Source organism: Dendropsophus ebraccatus, chromosome 9 (assembly GCF_027789765.1).
Source record: "Dendropsophus ebraccatus isolate aDenEbr1 chromosome 9, aDenEbr1.pat, whole genome shotgun sequence".
Classification (NCBI taxonomy): Eukaryota; Metazoa; Chordata; class Amphibia; order Anura; family Hylidae; genus Dendropsophus; species Dendropsophus ebraccatus.
In genome coordinates, this window is record NC_091462.1 from 73574867 (window position 1) to 73593877 (window position 19011).

Here is a 19011-nt window from a genome sequence, read left to right on the forward strand (position 1 = left end):
TAGGATTTCCAGAGGTTTGATCAACTCCATGCAGTGGAGACAGCAGCAGTAGTACCTCCAGTAAGGTATTCCATAACCAAATTCAAAATAGAAATAATTTAGAAAAATGACTATTGTATCATGGTCGCTGTATATAAAGATACAGGTGCTTTATAGATTGGCGTAGGGAACCTTGGCTCACCAGCTGTTGCAAAACTACAACTCCCCATTCTACATGGACAGTCAAAGGTAAAACTTTAGCTGTCCAGACATGATGGGAGCTCTGCAACAACTGAAGAGCCAAGGTTCTCTACCCCTGCAGATAGTAGGTAAGGTTTATATAAATGTGATATATATTTGGATAGGGCAGTTATTAAGGGGTTAAGTATATAATAATGTACAACCAGACCAGACCCCTAAATAGACACTGGACACCAGGGGCGTAGCTAAAGGCTGATGGGCCCTGGTGCAAAATGTTAGCTTGGGGCCCCCCCATCTCACCCGATCAGGGAAAGTCATATCTAACGTTATATCCAATTACTCTAATGTGCCACCATGTTCTAATGCACTACCACTGCCTCCACCTCATGTACTGCCCCCCTATAATTAATGGACTGTACTGTGTCATTGTCTAATCATTGTATTCCAATCTTTGACTCCCCAGCTGAAAAACTACAACTCTCATCATAAACTGCCAGTTGGAAACGATGGGGGTTGTAGTGCTGCAACCTGAAGAGCCACATGCTGCAAAACTACGACTCCCATAATAAACTGTCAGCAGGGCACGATGAAGTTTGAACTTCTGCAACCTGGAGAAATCACCTGATATCACCTGCAGTCCTATGTAACACCACATAACACAGTGGTATCTCTGAGTACAGATAATGTAGTAGATTTCACCTGCAGTCCTATGTAACAGCACAGATAACACAGTGATATCTCTGAGTATAGATCATGTAGTAGATGTCACCTGCAGTCCTATGTAACAGCACAGATAACACAGTGATATCCCTCTGAGTACAGATAATGTAGTAGTCACCTGCAATCCTATGTAACAGCACAGATAACACAGTAATATCTCTGAGTACAGATAATGTAGAAGTCACTTGCAGTCCTATGTAACACCACAGATAACACAGTGATTTCCCTCTGAGTACAGATAATGTAGTAGTCACCTACAGTCCTATGTAACAGCACAGATAACACAGTGATATCTCTGAGTACAGATACTGTAGATGTCACCTGCAGTCCTATGTAACACCACAGATAACACAGTAATATCTCTGAGTACAGATAATGTAGTAGCTGTCACCTCGGGGCGCCCCTACTAAATGATGTTCTACAAAATAAGAAAAGTGTCATACAGGGACTCACAGGTGACGTCTTCTTTGATCTGAGGCGTCACTTTCCCTTTTTCTCTCCATCCAGCCCAGACCTCCATGATGATTCCTTTCAGATATGTTTCATCTTTTCAGAACCTGCGAGACAAACAATTTAGGCTCCGCACATTTCTAGCAACTTCCTTTCCTTTCTCCCTCCTGTAGGCTCCCATAGTAACTGCGCTGTTTGGTGTTATGTGCAGTAAAGTGAGTAGGAATGTGGGATGCCCCCTGTATGTAGGATCCCCCGCTGTGCCCCCTGTATGTAGGATCCCCTGCTGTGCCCCCTGTATGTAGGATCCCCTGTTGTGCCCCCTGTATGTAGGATCCCCTGCTGTGCCCCCTGTATGTAGGATTCCCTGCTGTGCCCCCATGAGCTAATAATGCCCCCAGAGGTGCCCCCATGAGCTAATAATGCCCCCAGAGGTGGCCCCCAAGAACTAATAATGCCCCCAGAGGTACCCCCATGAGCTAATAATGCCCCCAGAGGTGCCCCCATGAACTAATAATGCCCCCAGAGGTGGCCCCCATGAACTAATAATGCCCCCAGAGGTACCCCCATACACTAATAATGCCCCCATAGATGCCCCCATGAGCTAATAATGCCCCCAGAGGTGCCCCCATGAACTAATAATGCCCCCATTGGTGGCCCCCATGAACTAATAATGCCCCTAGAGGTACCCCCATACACTAATAATGCCCCCAGAGATGCCCCCATGAGCTATTAATGCCCCAGAGGTGCCCCCATGAACTAATAATGCCCCCAGAGGTGCCCCCATATACTAATAATGCCCCAGAGGTGCCCCATGAGCTAATAATGCCCCCAGAGGTGCCCCCATAAACTAATAATGCCCCCAGAGGTGCCCCCATGAACTAATAATGCCCCCAGAGGTGCCCCCATATACTAATAATGCCCCCAGAGGTGCCCCCATGAACTAATAATGCCCCCAGAGGTGCCCCCATGAACTAATAATGCCTCCAGAGGTGGCCCCCCAAGAACTAATAATGCCCCCAGAGGTACCCCCATGAGCTAATAATGCCCCCAGAGGTGCCCCCATGAACTAATAATGCCCCCAGAGGTGACCCCCATGAACTAATAATGCCCCCAGAGGTACCCCCATACACTAATAATGCCCCCATAGATGCCCCCATGAGCTAATAATGCCCCCAGAGGTGCCCCCATGAACTAATAATGCCCCCAGAGGTGGCCCCCATGAACTAATAATGCCCCCAGAGGTAACCCCATACACTAATAATGCCCCCAGAGATGCCCCCATGAGCTATTAATGCCCCCAGAGGTGCCCCCATGAACTAATAATGCCCCCAGAGGTGCCCCCATATACTAATAATGCCCCAGAGGTGCCCCATGAGCTAATAATGCCCCCAGAGGTGCCCCCATAAACTAATAATGCCCCCAGAGGTGCCCCCATGAACTAATAATGCCCCCAGAGGTGCCCCCATATACTAATAATGCCCCCAGAGGTGCCCCCATGAACTAATAATGCCCCCAGAGGTGCCCCCATGAACTAATAATGCCCCCAGAGGTGCCCCCATGAACTAATAATGCCCCCAGAGGTGCCCCCATGAACTAATAATGCTCCCAGAGGTGCCCCCATGAACTAATATTGCCCCCAGAGGTGCCCCCATGAACTAATAATGCCCCCAGAGGTGGCCCCCATGAGCTATTAATGCCCCCAGAGGTGCCCCCATATACTAATAATGCCCCCAGAGGTGCCCCCCATGAACTAATAATGCCCCCAGAGGTGCCCCCATACACTAATACTGCCCCCAGAGGTTCCCCCATACACTAATAATGCCCCCAGAGATGCCCCCATGAGCTAATAATGCCCCCAGAGGTGCCCCTATGAACTAATAATGCCCCCAGAGGTGCCTCCATGAACTAATAATGCCCCCAGAGGTGCCCCCATGAACTAATAATGCCCCCAGAGGTGCCCCCATGAACTAATAATGCCCCCAGAGGTGCCCCCATGGACTAATAATGCCCCCAGAGGTGCCCCCATGAACTAATAATGCTCACAGAGGTGCCCCCATATACTAATAATGCCTCCAGAGGTGCCCCCATGAACTAATAATGCCCCCAGAGGTACCCCCATACACTAATAATGCCCCCAGAGGTGCCCCCATATACTAATAATGCCCCCAGAGGTGCCCCCCATGAACTAATAATCCCCCCAGAGGTGCCCCCATACACTAATAATGCCCCCAGAGGTTCCCCCATGAACTAATAATGCCCCCAGAGGTGCCCCCCATGAACTAATAATGCCCCCTGCTGTGCCACCATACACTAATAATGCCCCCAGAGGTGCCCCCATGAACTAATAATGCCCCGAGAGGTTCCCCCATGAACTAATAATGCCCCCAGAGGTGCCCCCATGAGCTAATAATGCCCCCAGAGGTGCCCCTAAAAAAACAAACATCATACCTAATCCATGCTGTGCAGGCAGCAGCTCTTCCTCCTCTTCGGGCTCCATCTTGCGAGCCGCAGGGACGGGGCTTCCGGCAGGCGTGATGACGTCACATGATCACGCCTGCCGGAGAGGTCACGGCCCGGCCTCCCATAGGCTGCTGGTATGAAGTGCCAGCAGCCTATGGGAGGGAATACAGGAGGAGGACGCTGACAGGTCCTGCTCCTGTATTCTGATCGCTTTAATGTTCTGCCCGCCCACTGTGCGACCGGAACATCAAAGCGATCAGTGCATCCCGAGAAACTGCGCGGCCGCAGCTTCTCGGGATGCTCAGAGACAAGTGTCAAGGGGGGCTGTGCGGGCCCCCCTAGCGTAGGGGCCCGGTCGCCATGGCGACTGCTGCGACCCCTATAGCTACGCCACTGCTGGACACTCTCTTGTGTGTCTCCCCCCATCCCAGACTGGTGTCACCCTGTAAATCCCTGCTCCCCTCCGCACCCCAGACTGGGCACCCTTCACTTCCCTCCCCAGATTGGGCACCCCTGATTGTCCTCCCCTTTCCACACACCTGTATGTTCTGTCTTCCTCATCCATAGTGCAGTGTACATACAGGACCTGCGGTGACATCATAGTCACATGTCAAGGTCCTTCACCATCTACACAGTAACTTTACTGTACTGTCTCCTGGCTGCTGTTTAGCCCTGATTTGCGCAAAATCTTGGTAAAAACGATTTTGCGCAAATTATAGCTAAATAGCAGCCAGGAGACAGTACAGTATGGGAAATACCTCTTTTGATCAAGTTAAAATTGTCTCCTATCCCCCCACACTGAGGGGGCTGGAGTCTTCCAGGCTGCCTTATCCACTGTGATCCTTTTCTCTCTGCTCCCTGTGATGGTGCCCCCCCCCCCCCCCCAGGTTTCTGCTCCCCCCTCCCTATGGCCCTGTATACTCTGGCCTAGGCTATTTTATACCCCGGGGTATACTCATGCCTAGGTCAAACTATACTCGGGTATAATTTGGACAGGGGTTAATTTGGCCTGTTACACTGGGAGTTGTTGCAGAAGGTGTTTGAAGGCTTTGAAGGTATATAACACAAAATTTTATAATGATTTCACTAATTACTATTGTCAGGGTTTTGTCTGCTATATTGGGGCTTCTCTCTTTTAGTTGCACTGTAAACACAGTACTGTGTTTACTGTGCAAGGTAGCAATGACCATCAGTGGGCAGGAAAGAATGCTAAGGGGCAGGTACATGAATGGACCAAACAGGGGAAAGCACTGCGTGATGGGAAATGTAGTTTGTCAGCTTGAAAGACAGGAGATGGCTCAAAATACACGGGGACCTGGTGAGCAAGACCAGCTAGGTTTGGAAGCATTTCATTTTTTAACTTTTGGGGGAAATACCTCTTTAGGTTATGTTCACACTACGTATATGTCGGGCCGTATATTTTACGTGGCCGGACATATACGTGTGAAACTCCGGCTGGGGATCTGACAGCGGTCTTTTACTTGGATATCTTCGGTTAGCCCCGGACACCCCACAGAACCTTTTGGATAGGCAAATCAAAGTGCAAAAATGAAGAAATCACCACTCCGTACGGGACCACATGTTACGCTACGGGCAGGCTCGGACTGGGCCACCGGGGACCGGGGAATTCCCCGGTGGGCCCCGAGCAGTTGTAGGCCCCGCCCCCCAGTAAGGGGACACAGGGCTGGAGACCATATCAATGTGGTCTCCACCCAGCAAGCCCAAGGGGGGCCCCCGTGCTCCTGGGGGGGCCACTCGGCCTCCGGGTGCCGCACCTTGCCTTTTAACTGGAAGCGATCGCATCAATCGCTTCCAGTTAAATGTAGCAGGGTTCCTATTTACAGCGCGAGAAGCCATAGGCTTCCCGCCCTGTCAATCACTCTTGTGACCGCAAGCAGCGTTCTGCTTGCGGTCACAAGCGTGCCGCCCCCGTCCCCGTCAGATGAGCAGCTCCCTGGTCCCGGGCTGCGCCACCACTGAGCTCCGTGTGCGTGCCGCGGCAGCTGGGACTTCCGGTACAGGGTGCGCATACCGGAAGTCCCAGCAGCCGCCGCAGCTCACATGGAGCTCAGTGGTGGCGCAGCCCGGGACCAGGGAGCTGCTCATCTGACAGTGAAGAGAGAAGAAGAGACACGATGCCGACGGGGGAGCGTGTTGTAAGGTGAGTTGTTGTTGGGTTTTTTTTTATCAGATGGGGACAGCACTGGGGGCTATAGAGGGGCTGGACAACATGAGGGGGGCTATGGGGGGATGAACAACACTGGGGGCTATGGGGGGCTGGACAACATAAAGGGGGGCTATAGGGGAGATGGACAACATAAGGGGGGGCTATAGGGGAGATGGACAACATAAGGGGGGGCTATAGAGGGGCCGGGCAACATGAGGGGGGTTATGGGGGGATGAACAACACTGGGGGCTATGAGGGGCTGGACAACATGAGGGGGATATAGAGGGGCTAGACAACATGAGGGGGGCTATGGGGGGCTGGACAATATAAGGGGGGGCTATAGAGGGGCTGGACAACATAAGGGGGGGCTATAGAGGGGCTGGACAACATGAGGGGGGCTATAGAGGGGCTGGACAACATGAGGGGGGGCTATAGAGGGTCCGGACAACATAAGGGGGCTATAGAGGGGGTGGACAACATAAGGTGGGCTATAGAGGGGCTGGACAACATAAGGGGGCTATAGAGGGGCTGGACAACATAAGGGGGGGGGGGGGCTATAGGGGGGTGGACAACATAAGGGGGCCTATAGAGGGGGTGGACAACATAAGGGGGGCTATAGGGGGATGGACAACATAAGGGGGGTTATGGGGGGATGGACAACATAAGGGGGGCTATGGGGTGATGGACAACATAAGGGGGCTATATGTGGGATGGAAAGGACTGGGGGCTATATGGGGGATGGAAAAGACTGGGGGCTATATGAGGGATAGACTACATAAGGGTCTATATGGGGGATGGACAACATAAGGGGGCTACCTATATGGAAATGGAAAACATAAGGGGGCTATATGGGGGATGGACAGCACTGAGGGCTATCTATATGGGGGATGGATAACATAAGGTGGCTACCTATATGGGGCATGGACAACTCTGGGGGCTATATATATGAGGGATGGACAATACGGGGTGCCATTTATAAGGGGGGCAACACAGGGGGACATCTATAAGGGGGACAATACAGGGGAGGCCATCTATAATGGGGAAAACAGAGGGAAGGCGATCTATAAGGGTCACTACACAGAGGGGGACAACAAAGGGGCCATCTATAAGGCGCATTACATGGGGGGGGCGTATACAATTGGGCATGCACAGGGGGGCATCTACTATTTTGGACTACACAGAGGACAGGGATAAAGAACCTTGGCTCTCCATATGTTGCAAAACTACAGCTTTTGCTTCGGCTGTCCAGGCATGATGGGAGTTTTGCAACAGCTGGAGAGCCGAGGTTCCCTACCCCTGATATAGGGGATGCACAGAGGTTGTCATCTACTATAAAGGGATTACACAGAGGGGGCTCTCTACCAGGGGCGGATTAACTTTACCATAGGCCCCGGGCTGCTCACCAAGCCTGGGCCCCCCCACCCCACTGTAACTATGGAAGCACTAGCCTGGCGTTCATAGTACAGGATAGATAATGTCATGATGTCCTGATTTGTGCAAAATTGCCATAAAAAAACAGTGATTTTTTGCAAATCATGGCGGAAGTGTAGCCAGGAGACAGTACACCATTGAAAGTATAAGTCTTTTTGGGTGGTCATGGGCCCCCCAGGAGCTCAGGGCCCCAGCTGCCGCCCAAAACGCCCCTATTATAATCCACTACTGCTCTCTACTATAGTAGATGCACATGGGGCCATCTATATGGAGGACTGAACAAGGGACCATCTATAAGGTGTCTACAGAGAGGGGGGCATATACTATAAGGGATATATATGTCAGCCTACCCACTAAATGAGGGTGTAAAGGGGCCAATACAGATGTGCAGTGTGTATAGAGATGAGGATGGTGCCAGAGTGAGGAGCCTAATATCTTTCTCTGGCAGATTCTGTGGATTCGTGGCTCGGAGAAGTTCTCATGATGGCCCAGAGCAGATGGAGATAAAAAGGGAAGAACTCCGATCAGAGAAGACGTCCCCTGTGAGTCACCTGATATAACTACAGTGTAATGTATATGGTGTATAGAGCCTGTGTAGGGCTGGGTCAGCCTCTATATGACTGTATGAGGTGATAGTGATCTGTGTACAGTGGATTATTTAGTAGCAGCGGTGGTGTTAGTATGTGGTGGTATTAGTCAGTATGTGGTGGTATTATTTGTTACTTTTTATGTGGTACTGTGTTTTATTGGATTTAGTATACTTTTGGTCAGTAACGATATGGTGGTTGTGGTGTAGCGGTAATATTTCCTTTCTATATGCTGGTTATTGGTCATAGTACACAGGATTTGGTCAGAAACAGTATGGTGGTAATATGTGAGGTGATAATATTTCCCTCTTTTATACTGGTATTATTGGTAATATCAGTCTTGGTATACTGGATTTGGGCAGTAACAGTATGGCGGTAATATGTGTTATTGGTGGCTGTATCACTTTTGTATCTAAGTATACAGTGTTATCATGCAAAGAAAATTGTCTTATAGCGCGATTATACAGGCCAATAATTGGTAACAAGTGCTCCTTGGAAGCCCCATGTAAAAGTGCCAGAGATAAGCTGACAAGCAAATGTCCCATAGTCGGCTGATTTGATCTTTTGTGCATCTGTACAAATCATTGCTGGCGTCCGCACATCTCTATATATTCCTGCCCTGCTGATTAGCAATGGTTTGCTGCTCTACACTGCCCCATATCACGCCGTGTAACTGGAGCCTTATTAATGTTACCATAGATAAGTATAGTGGCAGAAGGGTGGGCCCCAAGAATGATTTCCCCTGGTGGGCCCAAGTACTCCAGTCAGACACTGGCTACGGGCGTAAGTTACAGCATTTCTGTCCTGAAACAATGGTCTGGTTCATTTTTTACGGTGCCGCATATGATCCGGGCGTAAGTTCTTACGTAGTGTGAACTGTGCAGTGGTAGATCGTATACTTTCAATTGTACGCAAACTACGTAAGTCTCCGGCCGCTTATTCACGGAACGCGCTACGGCCGGAAACTTACGTAGTGTGAACATAGCCTTAAATTGCACATTTAGCACATTTAATGGAGCAGATATTTTCAGATTTTCTTTATTAGCTGCACATTAACTAACGCTGGGGTGGGGTGAGAATCTACAGCAACAACAGAATAAGTATAGGGAAAAAATACAGAAGAAGGAAGAAATTAGAACTGTTGTCTGACATACTACTTGTCTACCTGATATACTATTGTTTTAGATAGCCACCAGTGGCGTAGCTACCGCGGTCACGGTCAATCCCGATCAATCACTCTTGTGACCGCAAGCATTGTTTTGCTTGCGGTCACAAGAGTCCGGCTCCGTCTTCCCCCGGCTGCCGGGGTGTCGCGTCTTACCCCCGGCAGCGCGCCAGAGCTCCCTGCGCGCCTTGGGCCCTGACTTCCGGTTCCGACGCGCAGGGAGCTCTGGGATGCGCACGCTGCCGGGGATAAGATGCGACACCCCCGGCAGCAGCGGACAGACCAGGAGGAGTGAGGATCAATGTGGGAGTGCGTTGTCAGGTGAGTTAAGTTTGTTTTGTTTTTTTATCAGCCTGCTGCGTGGGGGGAAAGAGGGGGGCATCTATGAGGGTGGGGGGAAAGAGGGGGGCATCTATGAGGGTGGGGGGAAACAGGGGGGCATCTATGAGGGTGGGCGGAAAGAGGGGGCAATCTATGAGGGTGGGGGGAAAGAGGGGGGCATCTATGAGGGTGGGGGGAAAGAGGGGGGGCATCTATGAGGGTGGGGGGAAAGAGGGGGCATCTATGAGGGTGAGGGGGGAAGAGGGGGGCATCTATGAGGGTGGGGGGAAAGAGGGGGGCATCTATGAGGGTGGGCGGAAAGAGGGGGCATCTATGAGGGTTGGGGGAAAGAGGGGGGCATCTATGAGGGTGGGGGGAAAGAGGGGGGGCATCTATGAGGGTGGGGGGAAAGAGGAGCCATCTATGAGGGTGGGCGGAAAGAGGGGGGCATCTATGAGGGTGGGGGGGAAGAGGGGGGCATCTATGAGGGTGGGGGGAAGGGGACCATCTATAAGGGAGGGGGGGGAGGGGAACATCTATAAGGGAGGGGGGGAAGGGGACCATCTATAAGGGAGGGTGGGAGAGAGGGGGCCATCTATAAGGGAGGGTGGGGGGAGAGGGGGCCATCCATAAGGGAGGGTGGGGGGAGAGGGGGCCATCCATAAGGGAGGGTGGGGGGAGAGGGGGCCATCCATAAGGGAGGGTGAGGAGAGAGGGGGCCATCTATAAGGGAGGGGGTAGAGGGGGCCATCTATATGGAGGGGGGAGAGGAGGCCATCTATAAGGGAGGGTGGGGGGAGAGGGGGCCATCTATAAGGAGGGCAACATGGGGGGAGAGGGGCCATCTATTGGGGGGGCAACATGGGGGGAGAGGGAATACACAGAGGGGGGCATATATTATTAGGGGGTCACATAGAGTCAGGGCTACCCACTAAATGAGGGTGTAAAGGGGACAGTACAGATGTGCAGTGTGTATAGAGATGAGGATGGTGCCAGTGTGAGGAGCCTAATATGTCTGTCTGGCAGATTCTGTGGATTTGTGGCTCAGAGAAGTTCTCATAATGGCCCAGGACAGATGGAGAAGATGGAAAGGAAAGATCTCTGATCAGAGAAGACGTCACCTGATATAACTGCACTGTAATGTATATGGTGTATAGAACCTGTATAGAGCTGGGGCCACCTCTATATGACTGGATGAGGTGATTTAGTATACTGGATTTGGTCAGTAACAATATGGTGGTGATGGTAGTGGTTGTGGTGTGGCGGTGTGATGTTTCCTTCCTATATACTGGTATTACTGGTAATATTGGTCTCAGTATACAGGATTTGGTCGGTAACAGTATGGCGGTAATATGTACGGTGATAATACTTTCTCTTCCTATATGCTAGTGTTATTGGTAATATCTGACTTGGTGTGTGTGTGTGTATATATATATATATATATATATATATATATACACACCAATAGCATCACTTGGTCGTGAAAGGAGGGGGGGGGGCAAGTTGGCCTCTCGCACCAGGGCCCAGGAGACATTAGCTACGCCCCTGATAGCCACCGTACAGGACTTAATGGATTTTGGGGCTACACTTCTCCTCCCCACCTTGCCGTGCACTCCAAGTCTCCTCCTCCCCCACGTCTGCCCATTAAGCGAGCGGTGAATGCGGCAGACATTTGCCAGAAAGAAGGGTCAAATCTGTGCCTTCTTCCAGGTGACTCCCTGGATGTAACTTTGATAAATGTCCCCATAGAGTTATGGTTCTTAGAAGATGAGGAGTTACAACCATGGCTAAAATCAATGAAGGAAAAGGAATTAACCCCTGGAAAGCTTTTATAGATACTCTCAGGTTGATATTCATAGACACCTAACTTCCATGTAGTGTTTGTGCCTCCAGAGAACCCCCCATTACACAGTCCTCTTCCCTTCCAATTTTCTTTACATGTGAAGACCATCTTTGAATGCCTGTCTCTTCTGGCGATTGTTTCTTGTGCATGAATCCTCAATTTGTTGCTTTATTCAGGAAAAAAGCTGCAAGATTTTCTCTGGGAAGTACAAATATCCAACCATGCAATGTATTATGCTCTTATCCGGTAGTTGGGTCATGTTTGGAGTTGTGATGATCTATGCAGAGGGTACTGTATAATAGAAATAGATTATGTTGGGGGTTGTGGTCTACTATGTATGCAGCATAATAACAATGTTTTATGGTCACATTTAGAGTAGTAGTTTTTTTATGTTTTTACAGAATGAAACCATGCAATATGTCCTGATAGGATTTCTTTAGCGATAAAGAAAATCTTGACATGTGCCACTTTCTAGACATTTACAATCAGTTATGAGTCATAACATTATGATTCAGAACAAAAAGCAACAACGGGAGGTATTGCAGTATGAATTTTGGAAGTCTATGTAGAACAGATGGTATAAAGTGGCATCCATTATAATTATGTGGGGACGTATCTGTCTGGGAGCAAAATGAGTAAAAACCTGGTGTGAACTGGACCCAAATATGGTGCATTTTTACACTGTCTAGTCTCTACTGTCAAGCTAATTAACGTTTTAATTTTATTTAACGAGGTACTACAGCAAAAAAAGGTTGTGTTTTTTTCTCTTAAATCAACTGATGTCCGAAAGAACACTGTGTCATACTGGAGAGAATACACCACTTTCTGCAGGACATACAGCAGCTGATAAGTACTGGAGATTTTTAAATAGAAGTGAAATGCAAAACTTTATAACTTTCTGACACCAGTTGATGTGAAAGATTTTTTTTTTTTTTGCTAGAGTACCCCTTTACTTTTGAAAAATTCAGTACAAATCTGAACCAAGATTAACATTGTTGCACATTTTCCTGCTTTTTGGTGTTTTGGTCATTTTCTCATTTTAGTATAAATTACTATTGGCATTTTATCCCTTGTGTTTTTTTAGTACAAGTCGTGTGATAGTTTATGATTCCAGGTTTTCTGTTGAAGAACTGGGGGAAAAAACACTAATTTCCATATAGACATGACAGTATTCCCTCTATAGAAGTCTGTGGCAAATCACCTAACACATAGGCTATGTTCACATGACGTCCTAAAAAGGAAAAAGGTGTCCACTTTTTGTGTTTAAAAAGATGTCTGTTATTGTATCATTTTAATATGCTTGACTAAAAGGCATTGAAGTCTATGGAATAGCGGACGTCTTTTGAGGCGGACACATTCAATACAATGTGTGAAAAAGACGTCCATTATTACATAGATTTCAATGCATTTTAGTCAAGCATATTAAAATGATACAATAATGGATGTCTTTTTAAACACAGAAAGCGGACACCTTTTTCCTTTGTAGGACGTCGTGTGAACATAGCCTTAGCCTGCTAAAATTAAAAAAAAACAACTACAACAAAAAAAAACACCATAGCAGAAAAATGTCCTATCAGTATTGCTTTTCGCTTTTTCCCATTGACTATCAGCTAACATCTGGTTGCAGCGTTTTTGACCCCCAAAAATACCATATGACATACAGTATATCTGAAAAACACAGAGTCCAGCCATATAGTACATGAGAACATACGCCTCTCCCAAAGTTATTCACAGGATAAGGGATAAAAAGACCTATAGAGAATTAATGGAGCACCGTCCACACTGTTTATTTGAGGGGGCCACATTCTTCACATTGTTGTGACACTGGGACCCCCACCAATCAGCTTGATATCCTCTATCCTGTGGATTGGGGGGGGGGAGCTACCTAGGCCAAACCTGGATGTATATGTGTGGGGGTGCAATACTTTGCCTTGTCCCTGATGCTCCCCACACACAAGATCCACCATGTTGCTGTGATATGCTATGATTGATGTGACTCTGTCACTTGAAAAAGCCTTTTGCCAAACCTTGTGGTGCATGTTTTTCCTTGAAGATTTTAGTGTCCCTTTAATCCAGGAATACGCACATACATGCCACTGCTCCGTACTACTTGCGCTCATTGTGCAGTTGATAGATTTGTATAGCAGGCAGATGTCCAGCTTTATCACTCTGCAATATGTGATGGATCCCCAACTCCCCAGCATAGTAAATTAAACCAAAGAACGCAAAATAAAGAGACAACACAATGTAATCAGGTGTCAAAGGGTCCCAATTTTATTTACAATTACATGACACTGAAAATGGCAGACCCCCGACTCACAAAGCGTCACCCTCCAGCACTCAGGCGAGGAAAAAACCCCTGTGGGGGAAACCTTGAGGGAGCCATGGCTGGAGAGTTGCCCCTCCCCTGGGCTTAGAGAGTCATACCATACTATAAATAATAAACTGGATGTGAGAGAGATCTGGCGGCAATATCTGTCACCTTTTAGATGGCTGGTGGATGTATTTCTTCTCCCTCACAGATCCAGGTCCGCTTCTTAAGAAGGTGGAGAGTCGATAGAGGGGTAATCTAAAGCAGATCACCCCTTATCCCCTGCTAGAACCTCCAAATTGCATCAAGGGTAGGGGGCAGTAAAGTAATCAAGCTCAAGGTCCTCTGGCGCATCCAAGATGGCACTGATCAGGGCGCAGTGCATTGCTTTATGGAACCTTCTTTATGACATAAGCGCTTGTCATCACAGTGCACGGTTGCCATGGTTACTGTAGGTAAACACATCTGATGCATTAACCTATTAATGACGGGCGATGCGCTTTACTGCAGAGGTCACTAAACACACTTGTGACCAAGCAAACAGCTTATGGTTAGGCCACACTAAGATCACTAAATAATATGGTTTGATGTGGCCCATAGCAACCAATCACAGCTCAGATTTCGTTTCTTAAATGACTGCAATTGGTTGCCATGTGCAACTAACTTGCCCATAGCAAACAATCAAAGCTCAGCTTTAATTTTATAAGAGCTTGTTAAGATATGAAAGGTTAGCTGTGATTGGTTGCTATGGGCAAATCAGGCCGGGTTTTGTCTCTGGCAGACTGATAATGCTGCTCCATTGCTGTAAAGCTTATGATGGTGATGATGATGATGATGATGACTGAAAACACATGACATCAGGCTTCCCCACAATGCTTTGCAGTCAGCCCTTCCTCCATATTTCCCATCTTTTTGGAGGGACACCTTTGGTTCACAGACATTTCTATACACTACAATTCCCAGCATTTCCGGTCACTCAGTTTAGAATCCACTGGTATACGATTATATACGGCAGATTTGTTAACATGAAGGAGACTGCTGACAATCTGATGTAATTGTATGCTGAAAGGGCGGCCAAGGAGTATTATACATAAAGCTGGTGAAATGAATAGAGAAGGAGACGATGCCTACCTGGAAATCCTCCAGAGTACAGACAAGCAGTATGGGTGGCATGTAACACTACATTTCCCAGACTTTTATAGGAAATAGGTGATCACTGGAGAAACTGCATTGACTGTACCAAAGGGTATGTCTAGTTATTTAAAAGTAAAAAAGTAGTACTTTAAAAGTAGTATTACAGGGGTACTCTAGCAAAAAAAAAATATATATATATGTATATATATATATATATATATATATATATATATATATATATATATAGAAGATTGTCGGCAGAAAAAGACCACTGCCCTTTTAGTATTTTCTTTCTTATTATCTTAGGATAGATATATGTCTATCCCAGGCGTGTTTAAATTCTGTTATTGTAGATTTACCAACCACCTCTGCTAGAAGTTTGTTCCAGGTATCTACTACTTTTTCAGTAAAATAATATTTTCTCACATTGCTTCTGATCTTTCCCCCAACTAACCTCTCACTGTGTCCTCTTGTTCTTGAGCTCAGTTTTTTACTAAAAACACTTCCCTCCTGAACCTTATTTAGTCCTTTAACATACTTAAAGAGGACCTGTCACCCCCCGTGCCGGGGTGACAGGCTCCCGACCCCCTGTTAGATCCCCCTATACTTACGTGATCCCGCCAGGTCCTGCTTCCTGAGCCGGTTGGGTCAGGGAGATATGAGCGCCCGAAGCCCGGCGCGCGCGCTGAGGGATGAGTCCGATGCCCATAGAGAATGACGGAGCATCGGACTCCCCATAAATTCTCTATGGGCATCTGACTCTGCTGTCAGCGCGCGCGCCGGGCTTCGGGCGCTCATATTTCCGTGACCCGACCGGCTCAGGAAGCGGGACCCGGCGGGATCACAATACTATAGGGGGATCTAACAGGGGGTCGTCTTTGGACCCGTTCTATTTTATCAATGTCCTTTTTTAGGTGAGGTCTCTAGAACTGGACACAGTATTCCAGATGTGGCCTCACCAGAGCTCTATACAGCGGGATCAAAATCTCTCTTCCTACTGGTTATACCTCTAGCTATACACCCCAGCATACGATTTGCTTTCCCCACCACCTGAATGCTCTGGTGACTCATTTTAAGGTTGTCCGATATCATTACCCCTAAATCCTTCTCTTCTGAAGTCTTTTCCAACACAGTACTGCCGATGTGATACTCGGATAGAGGATTCCTCCTTCCCAAGTGCATTATTTTACATTTGGAAACGTTGAACTTCAATTTCCACTGTTTGGACCACTTATCTAGCAAAGCTAAATCGTTTTCCATATTACTGACACCTCCAGGAATATCAACCCTATTGCACACTTTTGTGTCGTCAGCAAACCGACAAACTTTACCTACCAACCCTTCTCTTATGTCACTTACAAACATATTAAAAAGAATAGGACCCAGAACAGACCGTTGTGGCACACCACTTGTAACCAGTCTCTGCACGGAATATACACCATTAACAAGAACCCTCTGATATCTATCCTTCAGCCAACCACAAATCCACTGAACTATCCAGGGATTAAGTCCAATTTCTTCTATATCAGCTCTTTATGGGGAACTGTATCTGCGGCTTTGCTGAAGTCCAGATAGGCAATATCCACAGCACCACCTTTATCCAGCACTTTTGTTGCATAATCAAAGAAATCAATGACATTAGTCTGACATGATCGGCCCTCAGTAAAGTCATGCTGGTTTGGATCCATCAAATTGTTGATTCCTAGGTGATCCATTATCTTCTTTTTTAGAAGAGTTTCCATCATTTTCACTACTACAGATGTCAGGCTCACTGGCCTGTAGTTACTGGGCTCTTCTCTATTCCCCTTCTTGTGGATTGGTATAACATTGGCTGTTCTCCAATCATCCGGGACATCTCCTGTTAGCAGGGATTGGTTATACAGATCTGTCAGGGGGGCAGCAATCACAAATCTGAGTTCTTTAAGAACCCTGGGATGGATCCCATCTGGACCCATCGCCTTATTTAGCTTTAGGCTGGGTTCACACACAGTATATTTCAGGCAGTATTTGGTCCTCATGTCAGGTCCTCATAGCAACCAAAACCAGGAGTGGATTGAAAACACAGAAAGGCTCTGTTCACACAATGTTGAAATTGAGTGGATGGCCGCCATATAACGGTAAATAACTGCCATTATTTCAATACAACGGCCGTTGTTTTAAAATAACAGCAAATATTTGCCATCAAATGACGGCTATCCACTTAATTACAACATTATGTGAACAGAGCCTTTCTGTGTTTTCAATTCCCTCCTGGTTTTGGTTTCTATGAGGACCTGACATGAGGACCAAATACTGCCTGAAATATACTGTGTGTGAACCCAGCCTGAAACGGGCAAGTTCCTCTGCAACTTCAGCCTCTGAAAATACTGGAGCTGAACCCATATAGCTGGAGGCAATGCTGTGTCCAACCATCCTGTGATTGTGAAGGCCACCTTCTGAAAACACTGAGCAGAAGTAACTATTCAAATAGTCAGCGACCGCCTTATGTCCATCAATAAACGTATTCTCCCCATTACTTATTTTAGTAATGCTGCAGCCATTCTTCTCCTTCCTGTCACTTATATATCGGAAGGTTTTATTCCCCACAGTGACAGATTTTGCCATTTCTTCTTCTTTTGAGGCTTTAGCAGCATTTATAATCTGCTTTGCCTCCTTCTGTATACTTTTATACGTCTCTCTGTCAGCTTCATTCCCAGTCTTCTTATACTTCCTATACGCTGCCTTTTTTCCTTTTACAATGGCCTTAACCTCTCTGGTAAACCATAATGGATTCTTCTTCCTTTTACTTTTGCTAACACATATATATATATATATATATATATATATATATATATATAATATATATGTATATCCTAAATAAACTGGTGCCACAAATTTGTAATTTACTTCTATTAAAAAATTCTCCAGTCTTCCAGTACTTATCAGCTGCTGTATGTATGTCCTGCAAGAATGGGGTGTATTCTTTCCAGTCTGACACAGTGATCTCTGTTGCCACCTCTGTCCATGTCAGGAACTAAGTAAAGGAGCAGGATAGAGCAGTGAGTCAGACTGGAAATGATACACCACTTCCTGCAGGACATACAGCAGCTGATAAGTACTAGAAGGATTGAGGGTTTTTAATAGAAGTACATTACAAATCTATATAATTTTCTGACACCAGTTGATTTGAAAGATTTTTTTTTTTGCTGGAGTATCTCTTTATGCTTTAGGGTGCCTTCACACGTACAGACTCACAGCAGATTTCACAATGCGAGTTTATTGCAACGAAATCCACTGCGATAATGATTCCTATGTAACTCAATGGCAATGTATTCCCACAGCAGCGTATTATGTGCGTTTATTTGTACCATGCGGATATTCTGCGGATTTTCTGCGGAAAATAACTTGCGAGTCGGTACGTGTGAAAGCACCCTTAAAGGAGTTCTCTACAAATAAAATAAAAATGTAAAGAGCAGCAAATGTTATAAAATATTAGAAAATAACACTTCTCAACTATTATACACCAAAATATGTGCTGAAAAATGTATGCAATGTCTACAATACACGCCACAGTTCACACTGTGCATTTTACATACATTATATTAGCTGGGCCCCCAGCTTTAGAACCCGCACAAGCATTGACTGACCTGTCGTTTTCACTGGTTTTTCATTGGTGGGCCCCAAAGATAATTTCTTCTGGTGGGCCCCAGATACCCCAGTTCGACACTGAATAGGACTCCACCTGCAGCTTGTGGACAGGTGTGATGCTATTTTTGCAAGAAGGCAGCCAAGTTGTTGTGAACCTAGACCTCCTTCCCACCTTTCTCTGTACATACATGACAGTAATGTGGTAGGGTCCTATGGAGCAAGCTCATTATGGTCATGTTGGGGGTTGTAGTGCTTTATCTATAGCCAATAAAAGAATTGTATTATGCTCTCGTCCAGTGGCCGGGCCATGTTGGGAGTTGTGGTGATCTATGTAGAGGGTTTAATAGAAATAGATTATGGTGATGTTAGGGGTTGTGGTCTTCTATGTATGCGGCAGCAGTAGTGTTTTATCATTTTACAGGATAAAACCGTGCAATATGTCCTGACCGCAGCAGCCAATGATTGGCTGAGTGGCCTGTCAGCTCAGAGACTGCTCTGAAGCTGCAGCCATGGCACCGGGAAGGAAGCAGGGGGCAGGAGAAGTACAGGAGCATGGAGAGGTGATGTATAATAGTTTATTCAATTGTTAACCACCGTCCGCGCATCGCTATT